At 44.8% G+C, this 24,300-nt stretch overlaps 1 non-coding gene across 1 annotated transcript; it reads left to right on the top strand.

The window, feature by feature from the left end:
• The first annotated feature begins 13,764 nt into the window (after positions 1 to 13,764).
• LOC145356212 (U2 spliceosomal RNA) lies at positions 13,765 to 13,947 on the top strand. Its single transcript, XR_013889081.1, has one exon. It is a non-coding gene; the product is annotated as a U2 spliceosomal RNA (small nuclear RNA).
• The last annotated feature ends 10,353 nt before the right edge of the window (positions 13,948 to 24,300 follow it).

Raw genomic sequence — 24,300 nt, 5'->3', positions numbered from 1 at the left:
TGAGAGTCATGGCAAGACGACAGCTCAGTGACTATCGCTGATTGCTGTGCAGACACATGGATTTGGGCCGGTGTCTGTGGGAGTTTGCGTATTCTCCCCGTGCTTGCGTGGGTTTTCTCCGGGTGCTCCGGTTTCCTCCCACACCCCAAAGATGTGCTGTTGGGCTGATTGGCAGGAATAAATTGTCCCTAAATCAGATTCCCTCAATCTGGATGGCCATAAAACATTAGACAGGGGTCGTGGGTGGAGAGGGGGACTGGTGGTGTTGAGATGGCGGCGCGGGCTCATTGGGCCGAAGGGCCTGTTTCCCGGGCTGATTTTGTTCTTTGTTCTTTGTTCAAACATGCCAAATTTCCTTAGCCCCCTGAGAAAGGTGGTCTTTCTTAACTAGAGTGTTGATGTGGAGGGACTAGGACAGGTTATTGGTGATCTGGATACCTAGAAACTTGAAGCACTTGACCATTTCCCCTTCATCAATGGTGGTGTCATCAGTAAACTTGTAAATCGAGTTGGAGGGGTATTTGGCCACACAGTCATTGGTAGGTAAGGAGTATAGTAAAGGTCTGAGGACATGGCCTTGGTGGGCACTGGTTTTGAGGATGATCGTGGAGGAGGTGTTGTTGCCTATCCTTGCTAATAGCATTCTGTGGGTTAGGAAGTTTAGGATCCAGTCACAGAGGGACGAGCCGGGCCCTAGGCCACAGAGTTTGGAGGTGAGTTTTGTCGGTATAATGGTGCTATAGGCTAAGCTGAAGTCAATAAATAGGAGTCGGACTTAAGTGCCTTTGTCATCCAGGTGTTCCAGGATTGAGTGTCGGGCCAGGGAGATGACATCTGCTGTGGACCTGTTGCAGCAAAAGGTGAACTGTAGAGGATTCAGGCAGTCCAGTGACACTGGAATTGATTTGTTCCATGACTAACCTTTCGAAGCACTTCATAATGATGGATGTCAGAGCCACCGGCCGATGGTCATTAAGGCACACTGCCTGGTTTTTCTCAGGTACAGGGGTGATGGTCATCTTCTTGAAGCAGATAAGGACCTCAGATTGTTGTGAAGAGAGGTTGAAGATGTCTGTGAATACCCCCGCCAGCTGATCCACACAGGATCTGAATGCCCATCCCCGGTAGCCCATCTGGGCCAGTCACTTTCCGGGGGTTGACATTTGAGAAAGCTGGTCTGATGTCTGCAATAGTGACCTTGTATATCGGTTCAGCTGAGGCTTCCAGGATGGAGGGCGTACTCTCACTGACGTCTCGCTCAAAATGGGCATAAATGCACTGAGCTCATCGGCGAGAGCGCATTGATGCCAACAATTCTATATGCCTTCATCTTGTAGCCTGTTCTGTCTTGCAGACCTTGCCATAGTAAGTGGAAGTCCGTGTGGCTAGCCTGGGACTCTAGCTTGGTCTGTTACCGTCTCTTGGCATCTTTGATGGTTCTCCATAGATCATATCTGGATTTCTTGCGTAGGTCTGGGTCACCTGACTTGAACCTCTCAGACCTGGATTTCAGCAAGCAATGGATATCCCTGTTCACCGATGGTTTCCAGTTGGAAAAGACACCGATTTTCTTTTTTGGCACACAGTCTTCTACACACTTAGTAATGAAGTCAGTTACCATAGTGACGTGCTCGTTCAGGCTGGTCACAGAGTTCTTAAATTCTGACCAGTCAACTGACTCGAAGCAGTCCTGCAGGAGATCATCCAATTCTGCAGACCAACACTGCACGACTTTCTTCATTGGATTCTCCCATTTCAGTTTCTGATTATTAGCCGGGAGCAGGAGCACAGCTTTGTGGTCTGATCTGTGGGTGGGCGATAGAGAGGTAGGCATGTTTGATCTTTGTGTCGCAGTGGTCTCGGATGTTTGGACCTCTGGTGGAACAGGAGATGTCTTGGTTGTACTTTGATAGGACACTCTCCAGCTTGGCCTGATTGAAGTCCCGGCCACGATGAATAAGGCCTCGGGATGTTTTGTCTCATGGCTATTTGCAGTGGTGTATATTTTGCCCAGCACAGTGTTCGAGTCCGCATGGGGTCGGATGTAAACTGCTGTCAGGATAACAGAGGTGAACTGGAGTTGGGTGGAACTGGCAGTGATATATTGGATAGGGAATTTAGGAAAACCTTCAACATGTCTGTCTGTGGTATTTTAATGGTGTCACCTCATTGTAATATTACTTTCAGATCGGGCCTGCAGCAGCAAGTTTATTGCAGACTGACATGACACAACTGGACAATTTAAAGAGCCAACTCAAAGACAGGATTTGGCAGAGGTTGGAGTTTTCCCAAAAAGAGGATGGAAGTTTCTAGATTGATTCAGATTGCTCAATCGGTCGATGTTGGGAGATTTTGTTTTAAATTATGGAGGTAGTGAAGAGTTAGAGGGGAATATCCTCCCTCAGCAATGGGAGGAAGATACCAGCTGCAGTAACAAAGGCGGCCTGGCGGGAGATGGCAGCCAGCAGCATTGAGAATTCATCGTTGACTTGCTGACTTTAATAAGTCCCATGAAATGTCTTCCACTGTCCTCGCCTTGGTTTCCATGGCAAAACTAGGAAACTCGTGCAGTTAATTTAAATGCTGCTTAAAATATTGATGGGATGCGTACATACATTTAAATATTTTAATTCTTAACACACCTCTCTGGAGGAAGTTTCACGCATTCAGCTGAGTTAACGTGGAAGTCGCTGCATTCGATTTGGACGATGCACATGTTGGATTTTTCGCCAAATTTCCTCCCACCTAAACCCAGGCGCTGGACAATGTTAAAGGTCCGGCCAGCGAACTTTCATAATTAAGCGGGTTATTAAATAAGGAGTCCTGACAAACTGCGCTTGGTACATTTGTTCGGTAATACAAAGACTGATGTGTGAGGAGTTACAGAAATGACCTTTAAATAAAGTAGATAAAGCACACTTGATAGGTGGATAATTAGTTTCCAGGAGCACTTCATCCGTCTGTCAAGTGCAAGCATCATGCTACAATGCCCGATAACCTTATCGAGTTTGAAAGTGACTGGAAATGAGCAAGAAGTGCTCCAGGTTGTTCAGTGAAAGGCTGGGGACGGGAGCCTGATGTGAATCAATTTACTGAGGAGATGAAAAGGAAGGTGATCCACTCTTGATAATTGATGTCGGCCTACATTAAACTTAAAGTCAAATCCAAAACTCACTCTGCACAAAATGTCAAACAATTAGAGCCACTTAAGTCCTGTTCCATTGTCCAGAAATAAATAAAGGGTTCTGGAATGCTGCTTGAAAAGGTGAAATGAGTTATTCATCGAGACTTTACTAAATATGGATTTAATTGCATTTATAGAGTCATAGAACCCTACAGTGCAGAAAGAGGCCCTTTGGCTCATCGAGTCTGCACCGAACACAATCCCACCCAGGCCCTACCCCCATATATATACCCACTAATCTCCACTACCCTGGAGACTAAGGGGCAATTTCTTAGCATGGTCAATCAACCTAACCCACACATCTTTGGACTGTGGGAGGAAACCAGAGTACCCAGAGGAAACCCACACAGACACAAGGAGAATGTGCAAACACCACACAGACAGTGACCCGAGCCAAGAATCGAACCCAGGACCCTGGAGCTGTGAAGCAGCAGTGCTAACCACTGTGCTACCATGCCACCCATTCAGACCAATGGGTTTCTATGTATTGCAGTTTTTGAAGACATAGGAGGCAATGTTCCTATCCCGCCTGCTACAGGAATCATAGTGAGCGGGAGAGACAGACCATGTAATGGTCCGCTGATCTCGAGCGGGTTTTCCAGTATTGGGGTGAGCGTGGCTGGAAAATCCCGTCTGTGATCAAAATCACTTTTTTCTCTCCCATGAATACATGGCAGAGCCACATTTACACTTGTTTATCATCTTCAGTGACCATTAGAAAACCAAACAATAAATAGAAAAAGTTCTCACTGTAAACTGAGGAGAAAAGATAGTTTTGCAAAAGGATCATTTAGATCTAAAATGGTTAACTCTGTCTCTCTCTCTCCACAGACGCTGCCAAGCCTGCTGAGTTTTTCCAGCATTTTCTGTTTTTATTTCAGGTTTCCAGCAGCTGCAGTATTTCGCTTCTATTTTAATAAAAAAGTTTTTGTATTTTATTTATTAGTGTCACAAATAGATTTACTATTAACACTGCAATGTCGTTACAATGTAGAAAATCACACTCTGGCGCATGTACAGGTACACTGAGAGAGAACTTAGCGTGGTCACTGCCCCTAACCAGCACATATTTCGGACAGTGGGAGGATACTGGAGTCCCTGGAGGAAACCCACGCAGACACGGGGAGAACATGCAGACTTCGCACGGGCAGTGACCCAAGCCGGGAATCGAATCTGGGTCCGTGGCAGTGTGAGGCAGCAGTGCTAACCACTGTGCCACCATGCTGCCCACATTTCTATTAAATACTTTGGGAAGAATTTTGAATTTAAAACCAAACAGATAAGGTTTCATCTTTCTTTAGCCATTCTTCATTTTCTTGCAAAGCAGCAGATCTGTTTCGGGACGACAGTCCATTTCGTCAGACAGAATGCTGAGCTTGACCGGAGGGAAAAGGATCCTTTGGGTAACCCCCTGGATTAGCTCTTCGGAAATCTCCCCTAGGTTCTTTCCTTCTTCAGCTTCTCCTGCCAAGCATGCGATAAGAGTTGCAATGAAAAGTTCCTAGCTGCAAAAGCTGGAGGGTCCAAAAGTGTCGGTCGCAATGTTTCTGGGCACATCTGGCATGACCCACGCAGCACCCGATATTGGCACATGGGTGGCCTAGCTGTGTGGAGGTGGGTAAGCTCACACTCTTAGCTGAACCCATCGGACAAAAGCCTGAGATCACGTACCACCCGACTCAAGAACAGCTTCTTCCCTGCTTCTATCAGGCTTTTGAATGGACCTACCATACATTAAGCCGATCTTTCTCCACATCCATCTGTAATGATAACACTATATTCTGCACCCTCTCTTTTCCTTCTCCTCTATGTACTTTATGAATAGTATGTTTTGTCAGTATAGCACGCAAGAGACAATACTTCTCACTGCATCCCAATGCATGAGACAATAATAAATCAAATAAATCAAATCAAAAGTGACGGTTGCACTGTTTCTGGGCATATCTGGCATGACCTACACAGCACCCCATGTTTGCATATGTGCAGCTGTTCTGTGTGGAGTTCGGTCATTGCACACTCTAAATTCTAAAGTCTGATCCAAACCCATCCTAGTGTTGAAAATGCTGAAGGTTCACAACTCAGTATATCTTAGCGGTCTTTTAACAATTTATTGTACTACTGATAACTTAGTACATCATTACCCTCTGCTCGCTTCAAGTTATATCAGTACTTACAAATACTGTTCCCCAAACCTCCACACCACAGCCACCCTGTTAATCATTCAGGAAAGTATGTCCCCATGTGTGCGGATGATGAATTCCATCCAGGATTAATCTTGCCCCCATCCTTAAACACACCGTCCTTAGAGTGTAAAATCACACCTGTGACAACGATTGCTGCAAACCCCTCCTGCTTTTGATGGCCACAGTAAGAAGTCTCACATCAGATTGAAATCCAACAGGTTTATTTGGGATCACGAGCTTTCGGAGCGTTGCTCCTTCATCAGGTGAGTGGAGGGGTAGGTTTCACAAATGTGGCATTTATAGACAAAGACACAAGATCTTGCAATTCTTATTGTGCCCACTCCAGTCCAACGATGGAACCTCCACATCATGGCTTTCAATGGTACCTTCTAACATCGCGCAGCAATCTCACATCCTGAGTTTGTGAATCGATTCCAATCCTCGCCTTTTGCAGTGCTTAGTAATGATTTAGGCTTACATTCAGGGGGCATGATTGTGAGATTTTCAGGTGATTGGTTGTGTGGTTGGTGGCAGAACTGCAGGAAAACATAGATCGCTGGCAGAAAAATGGCAGGTGGATCTGTGGCGTTTGTCACCTTTAGGGTGTAGTCTGCCAAGAGGGTCACATAACCCAGGTAACCAGTCAGGTGGGGGATCACCCTAGCAAACGCAGGCTTTTGTGTCGGTTCGATCCTGCAAGCTGACCGGCAGCCATGAGGTTGCAAGTCTCTGTACTATAGTTATACATGAATAAGTGTGGCAGTTATTATTTACCAAATTAGTCTTAGCTATGAGGAGAGATTGGGTAGGCTGGGGTTGTTCTCCCTAGAAAGACGGAGAATGAGGGGAGACCTAATAGAGGTGTACAAAATTATGAAGGGTATAGATAGGGTGAATAGTGGGAAGATTTTTTCCCCAGGTCGGAGGTGATGTTCACGAGGGGTCACAGGCTCAAGGTGAGAGGGGCGAGGTATAACTCCAATATCAGAGGGACGTTTTTTACACAGAGGGTGGCGGGGGCCTGGAATGCGCTGCCAGGTAGGGTGGTGGAGGCAGACACGCTGGCATCGTTTAAGAATTACCTGGATAGTCACATGAGCCGCCTGGGAATGGAGGGATACAAATGAATGGTCTAGTTGGACCAATGCGCGGCACAGGCTTGGAGGGCCGAAGGGCCTGTTTCCTGTGCTGTACTGTTCTTTGTTAGTATAATGAATTATTATAGGAACTCTATCCAGAGGAGTGAGGAGTAATGCATTTGGGGGGCAAACAAGACAAGGAAATATACAATAAATGATAGGACACTAAAAACTGTAGAGGATCACTGATATCTTGGACTACATGTCCATAGCAAATCATCAGAACAAGTATATGAGGTGATTGAGAAGGCTTATGGATACTTCCCTTTATTAGTTGATATAGAAAATATAATAGCAGGGATGTTAGTCTCGAATCGTATAAACACCAGTTGGACCAGAGCAAGAGTTCTAGTCATCATAATACAGGAAAGCTGTGGTCACACTGGAAAGGATAGCAAAGAAGATTTATGAGGATGTTGCCAGAAGTGGGGACTTTTAGCTTTAACAGATTAGATAGGCTGGGATTGTTTCTCACAGGAGGCTGAGGGGAGATTAAATGGAGGTGCATAAAATTATGAGGAATCGAGATAGAGTGGGTAGGAAGGGCATATTTTCCTTGGTGGAGTCATCAGTAACCACAGGACACTTGGTTGGATGAATTAGATGGGAGTGGAGAAGCAGTGTTACCACCCAGCAGCATGGGTCTGGAACTCACTGCCTGAAAAAAAGTAGAGGTAAAAACCCTCATTGCATTTAATAAATCAGTGAGATATTCACTTGAAATGCCACAATCTAGAAACATAGAAACTAGAAGCAGGAATTGGCTATTCGGCTCTTCGTGGCTACCCTGCCATTCATTTTGATCAAATTCAATATCCTGATCTTCCCCTCCTTCCATATCCCTTGATCCCTTTAGCCCCAAGGGCTATATCTAATTTCTTCTTGAAATCAGGCAACATTTTGGCCTCAACCTTGTTCAGTGGTAGTGAATTCCATACATTCACCACCCTCCAGGTGAAGGAACCTCTCCTCACCTCAGTTCCAAAAGGTTTACCCCTTATCCTCAAACTATGACCACCCAGTTCTGAACTCCCCCACCATTGGGAACATTCTTTCTGAATCTACTCTGGTTAACCCTGTTACAATCTTATAAAGTCCCTCTCATTTTTTTAAGCTCCAGTGATTACAATCCCAAATGACTTAGTTTCTCTTAATGTGAAAGGTGTGCCATCCCAGGAATCAACCTGGTAAATCTTTGCTGCACTTCCTCTATAGCAAGGACATCCTTCTTCAGGTAAGGACAGCAAAACTGCACACAATACTCTAGATGTGCCCTATACAATTGCAGCAAAACATCCCTATCCTTCTACTCAAAATATCATTCACCCTACTTTCTCTCTGCTGTACTTGCATGCTTACTTTCAGTGACTGGTGCATAAGGACTCCATGTGCCTTTAAATAAATTAGATAATGTGGTCATTATCACTTTTCTGTTTGTGGGAGCTTGCTGTGTACTAATTGGCAGCCATGTTTTCTCCACATGACAAATTAAAAAGCAGTTCTGAGACCTGTACCTAATGCACAAGCATTGAACTTGCAGACAAGGTGCTTCTGACTTGCATTTTCCAATTGTAAATTGTGTGGAAGTGCTGTGGTGCGTTCTTGGAACTGTTTTTATGACTCTTTTTGTTTTAGAGGGAGTGTTGCTGCATCCCAGTGGGGTGATCAGAGGCATTTTGTAACAGCTCAGCAGAAAGGTTGCCCATTGGCGCATTATACTTGCCGTCCCTGTTGGGACACAGGCTGCGGAGGGGGTAACTGAACACAGAGAGAGGAGGAGGATGGCTCACCCACAGCAGCAGGCCCTGCCCCAGCACCGATCTTGGGGGGGGAGCACGTTGCTTGCCACCTCAACCAAGATGAATGCCTGTTATACCTGAGACTCACTGAAGGAGGTGCTCACGCAACTCTGCCACCTCCTTCAACTCCGCAGCACCTCACCAGCTGAGGATGGCACTAGCAAAGTCATTGAGCTGGATTTTCCACATACCCCATGCTCTGTTTTGAGGCAGCCCGCCATTAGCCAACAGCACGATCTTCCAGTTCCACTGCTGTCAACGGGATTTCTCATTGTTCGTACCCTCCACTGCCAGGAAATGCATGTTGGGGTCACCGTCAGTGGGACTGGCCACCCCGCCAATGGGAATGGATGGATACCCCCAACTAATTATTGTTCTCAACTGTCAGACTACTGGGTTCTTTAAGGCGCCTTTTCCAATATCATCCCTGTTCACTGTCCATTGCTACACTGAAGAAGTCAGCAAGACCCTGGACATCTGGAAGGTTTTCTGTAGCTAGGAAGAAGCTGAAGAAATGGTCATGGTAGCGGGATTCCATTGGTGCAGGGAGCCATCGACTGCTTCTTCTTGCCTCTGTGGGCACAAACAGTTGTACAGGCACCACAAAACATTCACCATTCCATCAATGTGCAGCTGGAGTGCAGCCAAGTCCACACCAGCAATGTTGGCGAATACTCATTATCCTCAAAATTGCCACAATGCCTTCATCCTGAAGCAGTCTGTCAGTTCTGACACATTCAAGCCACTGCAAAGAACTAGAGGCTGGCTGATCAATGACAAGGGTTGTCCCACCCCCAAAGCCCCCAGCACCACATTACTCCATACAACTGACTCAGCAACCCAACCTTGTGAGGACAATTCACCGACAGTAATGTCTTCGGAACAGACCATCGGTATTCTCAAGCCGAGTGGGCTGAAACACTCGGGGGGGGTCCTTACCACATTCACAGGACCATGCCTCCAAATTCCAGGTGGTCTACCTCAACCTCACTATTAGGAGGGCACAGCCCTTGCCTTGGAGGACATCATGCAGGAGCAAGAAGGGAGGAAACAGGTCTTTATATTCTGGGCCGTTTGTCCGTGAGCTCCCTCTGAGACTCTACGTCCAATAGGGTCTCACCTCAGTACCACCAATGTTCTACAATTCTCCACCTTCCAACCCATCTACCCATCAGAATGCTCCCTCAGCCAAATTCTGCAGTCAAAGACACCAACAAAAATTTTTATGTGCCAATTCTATCCAACAGCATGTTCAATAAAACAAAAATGCATCAGTACAATACAGAGCTATTCAGCCTCATGCATCTCCTGCACCTTGTCTAGTAGGTACTATAATGTGAACTCCCACTTACCTCACGAAGGAGCAGCGCTCCAAAAGCTAGTGGCATTTGCTACCAAATAAACCTCTTGGACTTTAATCTTCTTGCTGTGGGTGCCATTGCCAGTCCTATTATTCCTATTCGGTGCCATTCCAGTATAGAAAATAATGGCGTTTCTACTTTGAATATTACAGAAAGAAAGACACTTTGATGAAGCTTTTCATGTTGAACAAATGCAAGAATGCCAAATTTCAAACAATCACAACAATTTATACCACAGGGTGAAAGGACAGTGTGAAAGCTGCTGATTTGCACTGGTCAGAGATAGTCGATCATTTTTTTTCTTCCACTGAAGGTCCTCCGATCACAACCATCCCCCCCCACACCTAAATACTATGCAGTATTCAGAATGTAAAACTGCTGTCAGTAACAAGAGTTTTATTAATAATTTGAAGAAAGCAGTGAATTATTTATAGATATGGGCTAGGTGGGTGTGCTTGTTGTTCACTGCAGAGTCCGTCAATTCTTGCTATGCTGTTTGACAGCGACACTTGTAAATGATTGAGGGCTCCAATTTACAATCAACGCCCTCCAACAATTGGCCTCCGATCAATCAGAGAATCAGGGAACTCTTTTATGTACTTTTTTTAAAAGGGAAACACACATCAAAGATTGACGTGTATGCCTGTCTGGGGGTTTCTTGATTACTACAATGAAACATGAATTATAGAGAGGTGCACTCCAGAACTGTTTCCATTGAACATATGGATACAGGAAATCGGAGCCAAAGTGGGCCATTTGGCCCTTCAAGTCTGCTCCACCATTCAGAAAGATCAAGGAGCAATGAAGGTGGCACAGTGGTTAGCACTGCTGCTTCACAGATCCAGGGACCTGGGTTCGATTCCCGGCTTGGGTCACTGTCTGTGTGGGGTTTGCACATTCTCCTTGTGCCTGTGTGGGTTTCCTCCGGGTGCTCCAATTTCCTCCCACAGTCCAAAGATGTGGGGTTTAGGTTGATTGGCCATGACAAATTGCCCCTTAGTGTCCTAAGATGTGTAGGTTAGAGGAATTAGCAGGTAAAATATGTAGGGATATGGATGTAGAGCCTGGGGGGGATTGTGGTCGGTGCAGACTCAATGGGCTGAATGGCATCTTTCTGCACTGTAGGGTTTCTATGAGGAAAAGATATTTTTCCAAGTGCTAATGACTTTTGAATTTATTGCTACTGAAGTGTTCTCTGGGTCGAATCTTTCCATAGCAATAAATTTCATCTGAAACTTGTGATGGTGGCACTTTGGTTCCTGCTCTCCATGGATGCCCAGGAATCCTCCAACCTCAGTTTGAGAACAACTGCTGCAGGTAACCCTGCAGGATGACCTCAAACATGTCGAGTGCCTGACTTCAAACTGCAACACCTCAACATAGGAGATAGCCTGGGCTGGCTGGAAGGTAATAGCAACAGCACCTGTGGAGTGGCAATGGTAGGAGCACAAATCCTGAGAGAGGGGACTGTAGCTTCTTGTTCTTTGAGTCACCGGCTCTCCCCAGGTCAATATAATCCAATTTTTAACCCATTGTCTGGCAATGCTTAGCTCAACAATGGCATGGTAGTGGACTTCTACAAACTGACCACAGGAGATTCAGGCATAGGTTACAATAGTTTATTAAAGATTCATGCATGGGGAGCACTACCTTAGAGAAACATCTGAAGCAGTACTTTCCTTGAATACTGCACTACCCTAATATCTAATTCTCCTAAGACATAGATACACTCTTAATCAGTACACAGAACATTGTTTAATTTCCAATATTGTCTACATAGGTTTACTATTAAACCATCATCCAGAACAGGGCAACTATCTCCTCATGACTCAATGTCTGTCCTTCTAACAGTAAACAACCTTGCTGGTGGGTTCTGCTGATCTCAGATTCTTGAGGTATGTTAAGACCCAGGCCAGAAATTCCAATGTGTTTTTTGAAGTTAGCCTATACCTGAAGTTTTGCACTTTGATTTTGGCATTAGGGTGAGCATAAGGTGTCTCACTCCAGATACGATGCAAGTGACCCACTAGGAAACTTTTATCAAACAAAGTTTATTTAAATACACAGTTAGAATATAACAAAAATAATTAGCATAACTTTTACCAATTACAAGTTTCAAACACAACACAGTATATACTTTAACCGCTAGCTATCTATGTTTTTCCAGGTCAAACACTGTCCCACAGACATACACCCTTCTCTGGACTTGGCTCAAAACTAAGTGTGCCTGTGTGATGCTGGATTTTTAGCTTTTTAACATTTTCTATGAATTGGTCGTTTGAATGTTGGATCAAATCTCTAAGACTTTCAAAAAACCCTTTGGAGAGAGAGAGAGGGAGAGAGTGAGCGAGAGAGAGAGGGAGACTGAAATATTTCCTTCTTCTACCAGCTTCTAGCAGCAACTGAGAAATGAAACTAAAACCTTGACTTTTCTGTGGAAAAAAATGCTCAGGCATTTCACCTGACCTGTCAATCATCCCCAACTGAAGTTCCACTCAGCAATCCCCAAAGGATCATTAAAACCACAGAACACTGCATTAGGCCAGATTAATAGAAATATGATATCAATTATACTGCTTCAGTAACAATTAGAGGATACTGGTTACAGGCATTGCAGCACCAATAAAATGCTAGGATCTGCTTGAAAATCTTACAGAGAAACGTGATTAAAATGCATTTCATAAAGGCACAGGTGTGTAACGTTCACTCAAGACATAAGCATTTGACAAGTATGTGATTTTACTCTAAGTTGTGTTTTACTAAATCCATTCATTTCCCCCAACAGCAGAAACAGAAAGGAAACAGAAGACTAGGTAGAAAGGTCACATCTCGACATTAAATAAGATCTGGATAAGAATGACTTAGGCTCATCTGAGACAAATGGAAGCAGGAAAAGATAAGATGTGGTCCATCCAAAATTGCTGTGAAAAGATCCAGTGGGTGTTTAGGAATCAATCATTTTATTATGGTGTCATTGTGGTGAGAGAAATATCAATACAGTGATTCATGGAATGTACTCAGTATTTGTCTCAATTACAGATTTGTCAGTTGTAACTAAAGGGGGGTAATGTGAAATGTGTTTTGTGCAGTTTGTTAGAGTTAGGGGAAGTGCAAAAACATTGGATAGAAATTCATTCACTTAGTTTGACTCAAAAAGATAGTGTAGTAATCCATTTCGCCATCCCAAAACCATCCTTTTTTTGTCCTGGATAGTTATAGACGACAGCCACTGCCACAACACCAATACTGTTCCTACTATCAGTCAACCAGTCCACATTGCTGCCTCCCATGTTGAGGCATTACAGTTCGAAGCCATTCCCTCAGCCTGCTCAAGGTTGTCCTGTGAGACAATCAACAGCAGTGGTTCTCAAACTGAGATAGGCAGACCCCTGGGGGTCTATGATGAATTTCCATAGCAACTAGAAGCAGGAGTAGACCATTTGGCCCTTCGACCCTGCCCTACCATTCATTTTGATCATGTCTGATCATTGGATTCAATATCCTGACTCCACCCCACCTTGATCCTTGATCTCTTTAGCCCCAAGAGCTATATCTAATTTCTTCTTGAAATTAGACAACATTTTGGCTTCAATGGCTTTTTGTGGTAGTGAATTCCACACATTCTCTAGGTGAAGAAATTTCTCCTCACCTCAATTCTAAAAGGTTTACTCCTTATCCTCAAACTGTGACCCCTAGTTGTGGACTCTGCCCCCATTGATACAAAAAAAAGCCATGAGGCCAGACAAATAAATGACTGCTGTAAAGAACGAAGGAGTGTTGCAACAAAGTGCACACATTTGCGACGAGCTATGTAGTTAAAGAGGACAGTTATCCAAAGATAAGGTTGGAGTAGACCTGGTGAAGCGGACAATTCTGCAGCAATGAAGCAGTTTTGCCAGAGCCAACCAGATAGTTTAATAAGGTTCTTAAAAGTGCCTCGGGGAAATTGTGCCTTCAAGGCTGTCTTGAACCGAGTTAATGAGGCTCTGAAGGAGTGTACCATTTGGGTGGCTGTTGTCTCTGGAGGACTCAGATGGAAGGGAGCTACTGTTGCAGGTGACTTCAAGACCAAACCCTTTCAGTAACAAAAGTGAGTGCATTGCTTCTTGGCCTTTTGGCTAAGATCAAGTGTAGAATCTGTTGGCTTTGTTGGGAACACTGTGAGATTGAACAAAGGTGCCACATTTAAGCAAGAAGTGACACATATGTTTGTAATTCTGTGCGATAGTCTGCAGTATCTGCTAATCCTTGTGCAATTGTAGTTTATATCAATCAACGTTTGCCAGTCAGCTCGTGTTTTACATTGATTCTGATTTGTGTTAAAGCAAAAGCTACAAAAAGTGAAACTTTTTGGTAATTCCTTCATTTGCAGATTGTTCAGTAAAATTGGTTGTTTTGCTTTATGGCATAATGCAGAACTCAACTTAAACACCACACAATCTATACTGGGCTGTAAATTCTGGACTTCCCGGGATCCGATATTGGAGGCAGCGAATGTGGGTGAATACTTCTTTGAACTTCACGGGTCAAAATTTGCAGAGCAGTTGCCCAGAAGTGCTAGCTTCCTCCAGGCAATTGAGTTGCACTGTTAACCACCCAAAAATGCCATTTTAAATCACAAACTTCAAATAGTTCTGCCAGGATTATACCAATAGTTACTCAGAAACAGTTCAAAGGATTAAACCCTCTTCTAACTTCGGGGTAAACATTTTATAGACCCAGACCTCAACCTCTGCCGATGAGCCACCTCCCTCCACCAAGCCCCCCCTACCCTACCACAAGCCCAACTCTCACCCCCATTCCTGCTGAACCTTCCCATCCCACTGGTCATGCCCTGCGCCAAACTCAGATTACCCCTTTCTCCCCTTTCCCACCATCTAAATCCTGTTTACAAGCATCCACTCCCTCTATCAGTGATGCACAGTGGCAGCCATGTGTGCCACCTGCAAGATGCACTGCAGGAACTTACCAATAATCGTTCGACAGCACCTTCCAAACCCACAACCACCATTATCTAGAAGGACAAGGGCAGCAGATACCTGAGAAAATCACCCACTTGGCGAGGTTCCCTACCGAGCCACTCAGCATCCTGGCTTGGAAAAGTATCAACGTTCCTTCATTGTCGCTGGGTCAAAATTATGCAACAGCAGAGGGACTGCAGCAGTTCCAGAAGGTAGCTCACCACCACCTTCTCAAGGACAACTAGGTATGGGCAATAAATACTGGATTAGCTAATGATGCCCACATCCTGTAAATGAACTTTAAATAAAACCTACCTTATCCTCCTACCTTCTCCCTGGTCTGTCGGTTATGAATTAGACGTTTAAACTTACCTGCTTTACGGCAGGTACTGCAGGAAGAAAAGGGGCCTGACACTGCTGGCCTGCGACTCTGGGCTTCAGAGACTGCGGCACTGCCTGGACTTCAGCCAGCCTGTGTAGAAAGGTCAAGCGACACAGGCATGGAAGAAACCCGGCATGGATAAGTGGGCACAGAGTGGCAATCGGCGTTGATTGCCAATTCAGGGAGGTTATGGCTCATTATGCCTGCAAATGCTAATATGTAGCTAAGATTGTGCTGCAAGGTTATAGCTCAGTAACAACTTCAGAGGACACGACAAAAGCTATAACGTGATCTTCAGCACTTTGATTCTAAGTCACCAACAAGAGTAGTGTTTGTTTCGAAAGTGCATGAGTAGGGGATCACGTGGAATAAATCCTTATTGTATCTTTACTGGTGCTGAAATGGACCAGTGTCGGTAATGCTGGCCGCGATTCTCCCATCCCATGGCGGCCAATTCGCAGGGTTCCTGTGAGCGTTCGAGCCGCGCTTGCGTCTCCCATGGTTTCTGACGGTGTCTGCGCCATGCCAGAAATCAGCTGGGAGGCAGGGTCCGCATTTAAGTAGTATTTAGCGTACTATTTAAGTTCTATTAGCAGGCCTAGGACTGAATTCTCCCAGCCAGCTAGCATCTCCCACCCAGCCAGAGCGTCTCACTCCAGCGGGAGTTACAGCAGACCCCACTTTCAAGGAGAAAGCAGCCCGACCTCGCTGGAGTGAAAGGGGGGCAATTGGGGCCCCCAGGGTAGGGTTCGGGCGGTGGGGGTTTGGTGCTCCCGGGGATGGACTCGCTGGCAGTTCTAGCCTGTGGCCCCTGGAACTGTCCAAGGGGCAAAGTGCCAATGTCAAGACGGTGGGGCTTATGGGTGCAGGGCCTAGAGGACGTACAGTGAGAATGGTGGGGGGGGTGGGCGGGGGGGTGGGGGGGGGGTCCCACTGCTACTGGGATCAATGGTGACAGGAGAGGGTCCAGCGGGACGGGCTAGGGAAGGGGTCTGCTTGGGGGAGGGAGGCGTTCTGCCCGGAGGTGAGGGTTTGCCTGTGGGGGCGTCTGCACTGTGGGGGGGGGGGGGGGTGGGGTAGGGGATTGGCACTGTGAGGGAGGGGGAGAAGGGGGGCTGGAGATTGGAATGGTCCAGGAAGGGGCCGGGGGGGGGGGGGGGGGGGGGGTGGTGCGAGTGGATCGAGGCTGGCCTGGGAATGGTCCAGGGAGCCGCGCAATCGGGCCACGAGGGGGGTTGGAGGAGCAGCACTGTGGGAGTCACAGGGCTGGCCAGCAGTCGGGAGGTGCGGGGCCGCTGTGCTGTTCTCAGCCTCCCAGCCAGGAATAGACCCCACCCACTGATTTATAATGATATTCATGCTGGTGGCCTCATCATTGCACAGAGTGCGGGAGATTCTAATTTGAACTCCTATTGAAACAAATCAATGTGAATTACTCCAGATTTCACATGAATACACTTAGAATTTTTGGGGGAGAATTCCGGCCATTATTACTAAAAGGATTATGGTTATTTGGTATTACCATTTGGCAAAATTACTGCAGATTGGCATTATCTTTGGTTAATTGAACATAGTCGTAATTGCTTGAGCAGACATTAACCACATTAGGCTGCTGTTAGCAGATCAGCCTGACCACCCTATATCTGTAATCATTTTATCTAATGTGTACACCATAGGCATACTCAAATTAGGATTTAATGGCTCTCTCTGTATTAAAAGTCTAGCCAGAAGTTAAATGCTGTATGCTGTGATTAAGGGGTGTGAGAATGTTTATCCCAAATCTTTGGCAAGCCAAACCATTTTTTAGAAATGCTTGACTTTATTTATACTACAAAATCATATTAGATATTTATTGCATGCTTTCCATAAAGGAATTGTAACAAACCATAGCAAATAGTACTAGATACAGCGTGGCACAGTGATTAGCACTGCTGCCTCACAGTGCCAGGGACAGGGGTTCAATTCCCAGCTTCGGTCACTATTTGTGTGGAGTCTGCACGTTCTCCCCGTGTGTACATGGGTTTCCTATGGGTGCTCCCGTTTCCTCTGAACAGGCGCTGGAGTGTAGCGATTAGGGGATTTCCACAGTAACTTAATTGCAGTGTTAATGTAAGCCTATCTGTGACGCTAATAAATAAACTTAATAACTTGACTGAAGTGTTGTCCTGTGGTACCTATCAGTGACAAATATGTCCCATAGATATACTATAAATAACGTAATGAAGGACACGTCCATCAAATGTTCTAGAATATGAAAATTCAAGACCCATGATCATCTCACAATATCTTATGCTGCCATTTTTAATTATTGATCATTTATTTTCCAACATTAAAGGTAATTAAAGGGATTTATTGAAAAAGTGGTTAAAAAAATGTAGTTTGTTTATTGCAAAGTACAGGGTAGTACAGCACATTCACATTGATTTTCAGTGACTCAAAAATTGCATTTTCATATAAAGTAAATATTACATCTCCTTAAAGTTTCCCCTTCTCATCTTAAACCTGTGCCCTCTTGTAATCGACACTTCCACGCTGAGAAAAAGCTTCTGACTATCCACCCTGTCTATGCCTCTTATAATTTTGCAGACCTCTATCACGTCTCCCCTCAGTCTCCGTATTTCCAGTGAAAGCAATGCTAGTTTGTTCAACCTTTCCTCATAGCCAACACCCTCGAGACCAGGCAATATCCTGGTGAACCATCTATGCACTATCTCCAAAACTTCCACATCCTTCTCGTAGTGTGACAACCAGAAATGCATGCAAGAGTCCAAATGTGGCCTAACCAAGGTTTTATATAGCTACAATATGATATGCCAACTCTTGTATTCAGTGTCCTGGCTGGCAAAGGCAAGCATGCCCTATACCTTCTTAATCACCTTGGCCCCTTTCAGGGATTTGTGGACCTGCATACCCAGATCCTTCTGTATGTTAATGTTCCTTAGGAAGCAGCCATGGAAGAAACCACATACCATTAATAAAACTCAGTTTTTTTTTACCAATTTCTATCACATCTCCAATACACAACAACACTGTTTTCTGATTATAAAGGGAATAAAATGTATGAAAATTCATTGCCATAAAGTTTGTTGTCATTATCACTGTGATAAATCCAATACACTCTTTGATATTTACATGTATGCATTCCATTCTTTATCGTGCTCACTGTCAGCGATGAACAGAGACGCAGCCTCTGAACCACAGGCAACTCAGATTATATTTCCTATTCATTAGTTTATCCTGTTTGAATTTCAATGTCCTGGACATTTAGGAAGAGTTATTCCTACTGTTGTTCACTTACTGGGAGATTCTGAATCACGATCTCATGATATGTTTGTTTTAGCACCCTGATGTATGAGCAAATTAACTGGAGCCTGGATTGAAACTGAGGATCCATGCAGCCAATGAACCCAAAACTAAAACTTTGACCACTCTATTGCTATCCCACCAAAAGTTGCAGGTCCTGCTTTTTTTTTATTGGTGCCTTTTGGTACTTTTTTTCTAATCAAAAAAGCCAATTCAAATTAGGTCCATTCAAGGTCCCCACATGAGGGGCAAACCAGATCCAAGCTGACAAGACAAGACATTGCATCCCATCTTGGGCTCAATCAAACAAGATCCAAGCTGATAGGTCCAAGGAAGCATTGAACCCCCTCCTGGGCTTGATCTAACGCTTCATCTTAGACAAAACGCCGAGATGGCTTTGGAAAATTGCATCAAGTGAAGCCTCGGTTTAACCTCATTGGCTACCCTAGCTTAGAGAATCATGATCACAGGTGCCAGTACACCCCCAGTGCAATGGACTAGTTTCTTCCCCTGCCTGGTCATGGTTTCACCCCTGCCAGGCCCTGTTATCTTGTAGGAATTCGCTCAATCACCCATCAGAATCATGGCAGGCGCTATGAGATCCCCCAAAGGATTAATTGATGATTTTAACTCAAGATCCATCTCCTTTGATTTTCTCAAATTGAGAACACTTGATGAGATACTCGAATCATCGAATTCTAGAAACCCTACAGTGCACAAGGAGGCCATTCAGCCCATTAAGCCTATACTGAAAACAATCCCACCCAGGCTCTATCTCCATCACCCACAAGTATTTACCTTTCTACTCCCCTGACACCACAGGACAATTTAGCATGGCCAATCCACCCAGCCTGCCCATCTTTGGAGTGTAGGAAGAAAGCAGAGCACCCAAAGGAAACACACGCAGACACAGGGAAAATGGGCAAATTCTACACAGGCAGACTGATGAGGCTGGATTTGAACCCAGGTCCCTGGCACTGTGAATCAGCAGTACTAACCACTGTGCCTGTAGCAACACAGTAAGAGACCAAATATAATAGTGGAACTAGTGCTGTTACATAAGATTTCACTTCCTTGCAAGGGATGACGGTTCTGCTGCTCAATGTTAAGAGAAAGGTAGTGCCAATGTGTAGGCATATCATCGGTGCAAAACGGAAGGCAAAACATTATGCATTGAAAAAAAACAGAAGAAGCTACTGCAAAATGCATTCAGTTAGTGCTACCGATTTTATTAAAAGTTGGAAGGAAATTTCAAAGACATCACATCAAAGCTGAAGCTCCTTGAAGGGGGGAGCCAAATCCAAATTGATTGCTCTTCCTCAAGGCAAGAAATATAACAGGTGCCAAGTTACTTTGAGGGTTATTTGAAATTGGTTCTTGCTTGTTGAAAGTAATTTCAATAGGATTTTTCTTCATCACATTCTCCGAGCACGTAAGATGGAAAGTATCCCGTGGATGCAAACGGTCACAAGAGCCTATAATCTTGCTTTCCCATTTGAATGATGGTTTTCTGTATGCCGGTGGTGTAATGACTGACAATGCACATTTCAAACGGTCAGGGTTGCTGCCTGTGCTGCAAACAAGTTTATTATGCAGTACAAGGTAGCTCCATGCAGTAAAGACCATCGTGCTATCGACTGGCTATTTAATCATCGACACTTTTGCAAACGTCTTTATTCCTCTTATTCTGGACCCCACATCATCTTGTTGGTATAAACTGGAGGCGACTTGATCCCGCGAACAGCCCAGGTTGACATGTTGGCCAAATGTATCCTTAAACCTGTTAGTATGTAAGCCAACAGCTGAGTGGCCTAATCGATACACACGGCAAAAATTGTCCTCCAGCTCTGCAAAACTTATTCATTCTGCTAACTGTGACATTTTCACAAAACAAGCCACAAGCAACGTACGTTGATTAATGTTAAAATCTTCAGATCTGCTAATGCAGTCCATTACTTTCCCAAACTACCATGCCTGGAAACAATTTCGAAACACACAGAATGTGAAGATTACAATTCACTGAATACTAATGTGTTTCATCATGTTTTGTATTGGTTTGTCAATGCATTTTCTACTCGTCATTTCCAGGGACGCAGTTGCAAGCCAATTATCCTAAGTGTTACTGAACATGGCTTATATCAAATAAATGACACGTAATTTTAAATAAAAAGTACCTTGGACTTTGTAGGTTGCATCACAGAATGGGCAAATAACTGAACTCTTTGCTGCCAACACACTGGATGCTTTTTGTTTTGCTCAGTTATGGCTTTCAGAAGGAGAGTAATCAACTTGAGGGAGTATTGTTTCAGGTAGTTATAACTTCTAAGGAGATAGAATCATAGAAGAACTACAGCACAAACAGGCCCTTTGGCCCACAAGTTGCGCCAATCTTATCTCTATCTACTAGGCTTACCTATAACCCTCAATCCTATTAAGTCCCATGTACTCATCCAGAAGTCTCTTAAAAGATCCTAACGAATTTGCCTCCACCACCACCGACAGCAGCCGATTCCACTCACCCACCACCCTCTGAGTGAAAAACTTACCCCTGACATCTCCTCTGTACCTACTCCCCAGCACCTTAAACCTGTGTCCTCTTGTGGCAGCCATTTCAGCCCTGGGGAAAAGCCTCTGAGAATCCACCCGATCAATATATCTTATACACCTCTATCAGGTCCCCTCTCATCCTTCGTCTCTCTAAGGGGAAAAGATCGAGCTCTCTCAACCTATCCTCATAAGGCATGCCACCCAATCTGGGCAACGTCCTTGTAAATCTCCTCTGCACCCTTTGTAAGATGATGGTGATTTGGAGAACGGTCCTGAATGTGTCAGGATGAGGAATGTCCAAAGGTTTGAATGTTTCTATATTTCACTTTGTTGCACTGCTCTGGACAACTTTTTATCCTTTTCACTCCTCTCCTTCCCTGCATGATCGAGACAGCATTCATCTTCCAGATGACCATGTCAACCTCCTTCCTAGTTCTCCTCTCCTTTCAAGCTCCGTGTGGTTAATGAATCCCACTGTTGTTCATTTTTTGTTTATTGGTGTCATAAATAGGCTTACATTACCACTGCAGATATGGGGGAGAACTTGCAGACTCCACACAGAGAGTGACCCAAGCTGAGAATCGAACCCAGGTCCCTATGCGGTGAGGCATCAGTGCTGACCACTGTGCCACCAAAAGATCTGATTTACTCTTCAGCAACCCCTCAGCACTCCATCTCCTTCCCAAGGCATTGCTGCAGGCAGAAGTTGTCAAATCTACCGTTTTATCTCGTGTCTCCTCAACATTTAAAGCCCCAAATGCTCCTTCCAGGCAAAACACACTTAAGCGCACATTTTCCAATCTAGTTTACTGTATTCAATTCTGTCCTCTGCTCTGAGGAGATCAAACACAGATTGGGTGACCTCCGTTCAGTCCACCCTAAGCTTCCAGTGGCCAGTCCTTTTTCATCTTGCTCTCACGCTCACATTTCCTCCCTCAACCAGCTGCACTATTCCAGTAAAGCTCAGCATAAGCTTGAGGAACAGCGCCATGTCCTTCGATTAGACAGTTTACAGTCTTCCAGACTCAACATTGAGCTCAACAGACTCAGACCATAATCTGTGCTCCATTTTGCTTCCCCTCCTTTGCTATTTTCCATTTTTCTCTTATTTTTCTCTTGCTGCCAGTAGCACAATTGCTTTGCGCACATCTTTTGCTTCTTCCCTTGCCTCATCTCTTCTATTGTTCAGTATTTCCTTTTGTCCTTGTCCCTGTGAGGTGGCACATGGCACAGTGGTTAGCATTGCTGCCTCGCAGCGTCAGGGACCTGGATTCCATTCTTGGTTTGGGTCACTGTTTGCGTGGAGTTTTCACACTCTCCCCACGTCTGCATGGGTTTCCTCCAGACGCTCCGGTTTCCTCCCACTGTCCAAAGATGTGCGGGTTAGGTGGATTGGCCAACCTAAATTGACCCGAGTGTCAGGGGGTGAACAGGGTAAATATGGAGGGTTACAGGAATAGGGCCTGGGTGGGATTGTGGTCGGAGCAGACTCAATGGGCTGAATGTCCTCCTACTGCACCGTAGAGATTCTAATCTATGATTCTGTGATAACCACCACAGGTCTTGCATGGGGAATCACTGATTGACCTCCCTGTCCGACTCGTAGAATATGAGCTCCCTGGCGATTGGTAATTAACTAACCAGGTAGAGTTGTATACCGAACCCTGTATAAAGCAGGCCCCTGAGTGGGTCCATTACTGCATGGGACCAGTTGTGTTCACCACAGACTTGTGGTTTTTATTTTACTTTATTTTATGCAATAAAAGCACTGTTCCTTTTACAGTCAACTTTTCGTTTCACCTACCCTTTGCTCTCTAACTCTTATCGTAGAACCATAGAACCCCTACAATGACAGAAGGAGGTCATTCGTCCCATCGAGTATGCACTGACAACAATCCCACCCATGCCCTTTCCCCGTGACTCCGCATATTTACCCTGCTAATCCCCCTGACAATAAAGGCAATTTAGCACAGCCAATCAACCTAACCTCACATCTTTGGAGTGTGGGAGGAAACCGGAGCACCAGGAGGAAACCCACGCAGGCACGGGGACTCCTCACAGACAGTGACCCAAGGCTGGAAATGAACCTAGGTCCCTGATACTGTGAGACAGCAGTGCTGACCACTGTGCCACCGTTCTGAGAAAAGGTCGCAGACCTGAAACATTGGGCAGGGATTAAATTCCCACCCAGAGTTAACAGACCGATCCGTCAAGGTGGGACCAGCAAATTTAGGCCTTCAACTCCATTTCTCTCCACAGATGGTGCAGAGTTTTACCAGCATTTTCTGATTTTTCTATAGAAAATAGGGTGTAAATATTGTGGTGATATGTCAGCTACAGTGTTTCAAGAAAGCAATTGCCTAGAATATAACTAGGGATACATGTTTGCAAGGTACGAACTATTAAGCAAATATTGAATTGTTGAATGTTGTCTGATTATAATTCTGCTTTGAGCCATAATAAATCCTGGATCTTTATATAAAGTGTATAAACGGTGCGAGATGAAGAACACGGAGGTGGAAGTGGAAATTATTGTAGTAACTGAAACAAAAGATAACCTGGTGGAATAAAAAAAGATATGAAAAGTTGATAAGCTTCAATAACAACTTAACCTCTGGGTCACTGGCAATCTTACAGAAAACGGCAAAGGTTTGAATAATGGATGGAAATGTACTTAGCAAGTGGTGGAGAGTCAGAACAGAAAGGAAAGCTTTACATTTCCATCGGTAACCGGGAAAACCTCTGGTTATTTATCACGCAACTAGAATGAACTGAGAGGCCTAAATTCAACAAAATTGTTCCAATTTTATAAGCATGGAACAAATAAGACAAATAACAGATCTAGCAGAGTGGACCCCTTCCCAATGCTAACAAATGTTTAGGCTGCTATGTAACATTACCAGGGCCTTCTTCAGGCAGTACTAGCTCCTGATTGAAAGGGATACAGGCCTCATTGCAGTATTGAACTTGATCTGATTTGATTTATTATTGTCGTATATACTGGTATACAGTGCAAAGTATTGTTTCTTGTGCGCTATACAGACAAAGCATGCCATACATAGAGAAGGAAAGGAGAGGAAAGGAGAATGTAGTGTTACAGTCACAGCTAGGGTGTAGAGAAAGATCAACATAATATGAGGCAGGTCCATTCAAAATTCTGAAGGCAGCGGGGAAGAAACTGTTCTTGAGTCGGTTGGTACGTGACCTCAGACTTTTGTATCTTTTTCCCAACAGAAGAAGGTGGAAAAGAGAATGTCTGGGGTGTGTGGGGTCTCTGATTATGCTGGCTGCTTTTCCAAGGCAGCAAGAAGTGTAGACAGAGTTCAATGAATGGTAGGGTGGTTTGAATGATTGACTGGGCTTCATTCATGACCCTTTGTAATTTCTTGCGGTCTTAGGCAGAGCAGGAGCTGTACCAAGTTATGGCACAACCAGAAAGAA

This window comes from Carcharhinus amblyrhynchos, chromosome 20, assembly GCF_965287045.1.
Source record: "Carcharhinus amblyrhynchos chromosome 20, sCarAmb.v2.hapA, whole genome shotgun sequence".
Classification (NCBI taxonomy): Eukaryota; Metazoa; Chordata; class Chondrichthyes; order Carcharhiniformes; family Carcharhinidae; genus Carcharhinus; species Carcharhinus amblyrhynchos.
Note: the sequence above shows the minus strand (reverse complement) of the source record. Positions and strands in the feature narration are given on the sequence as shown.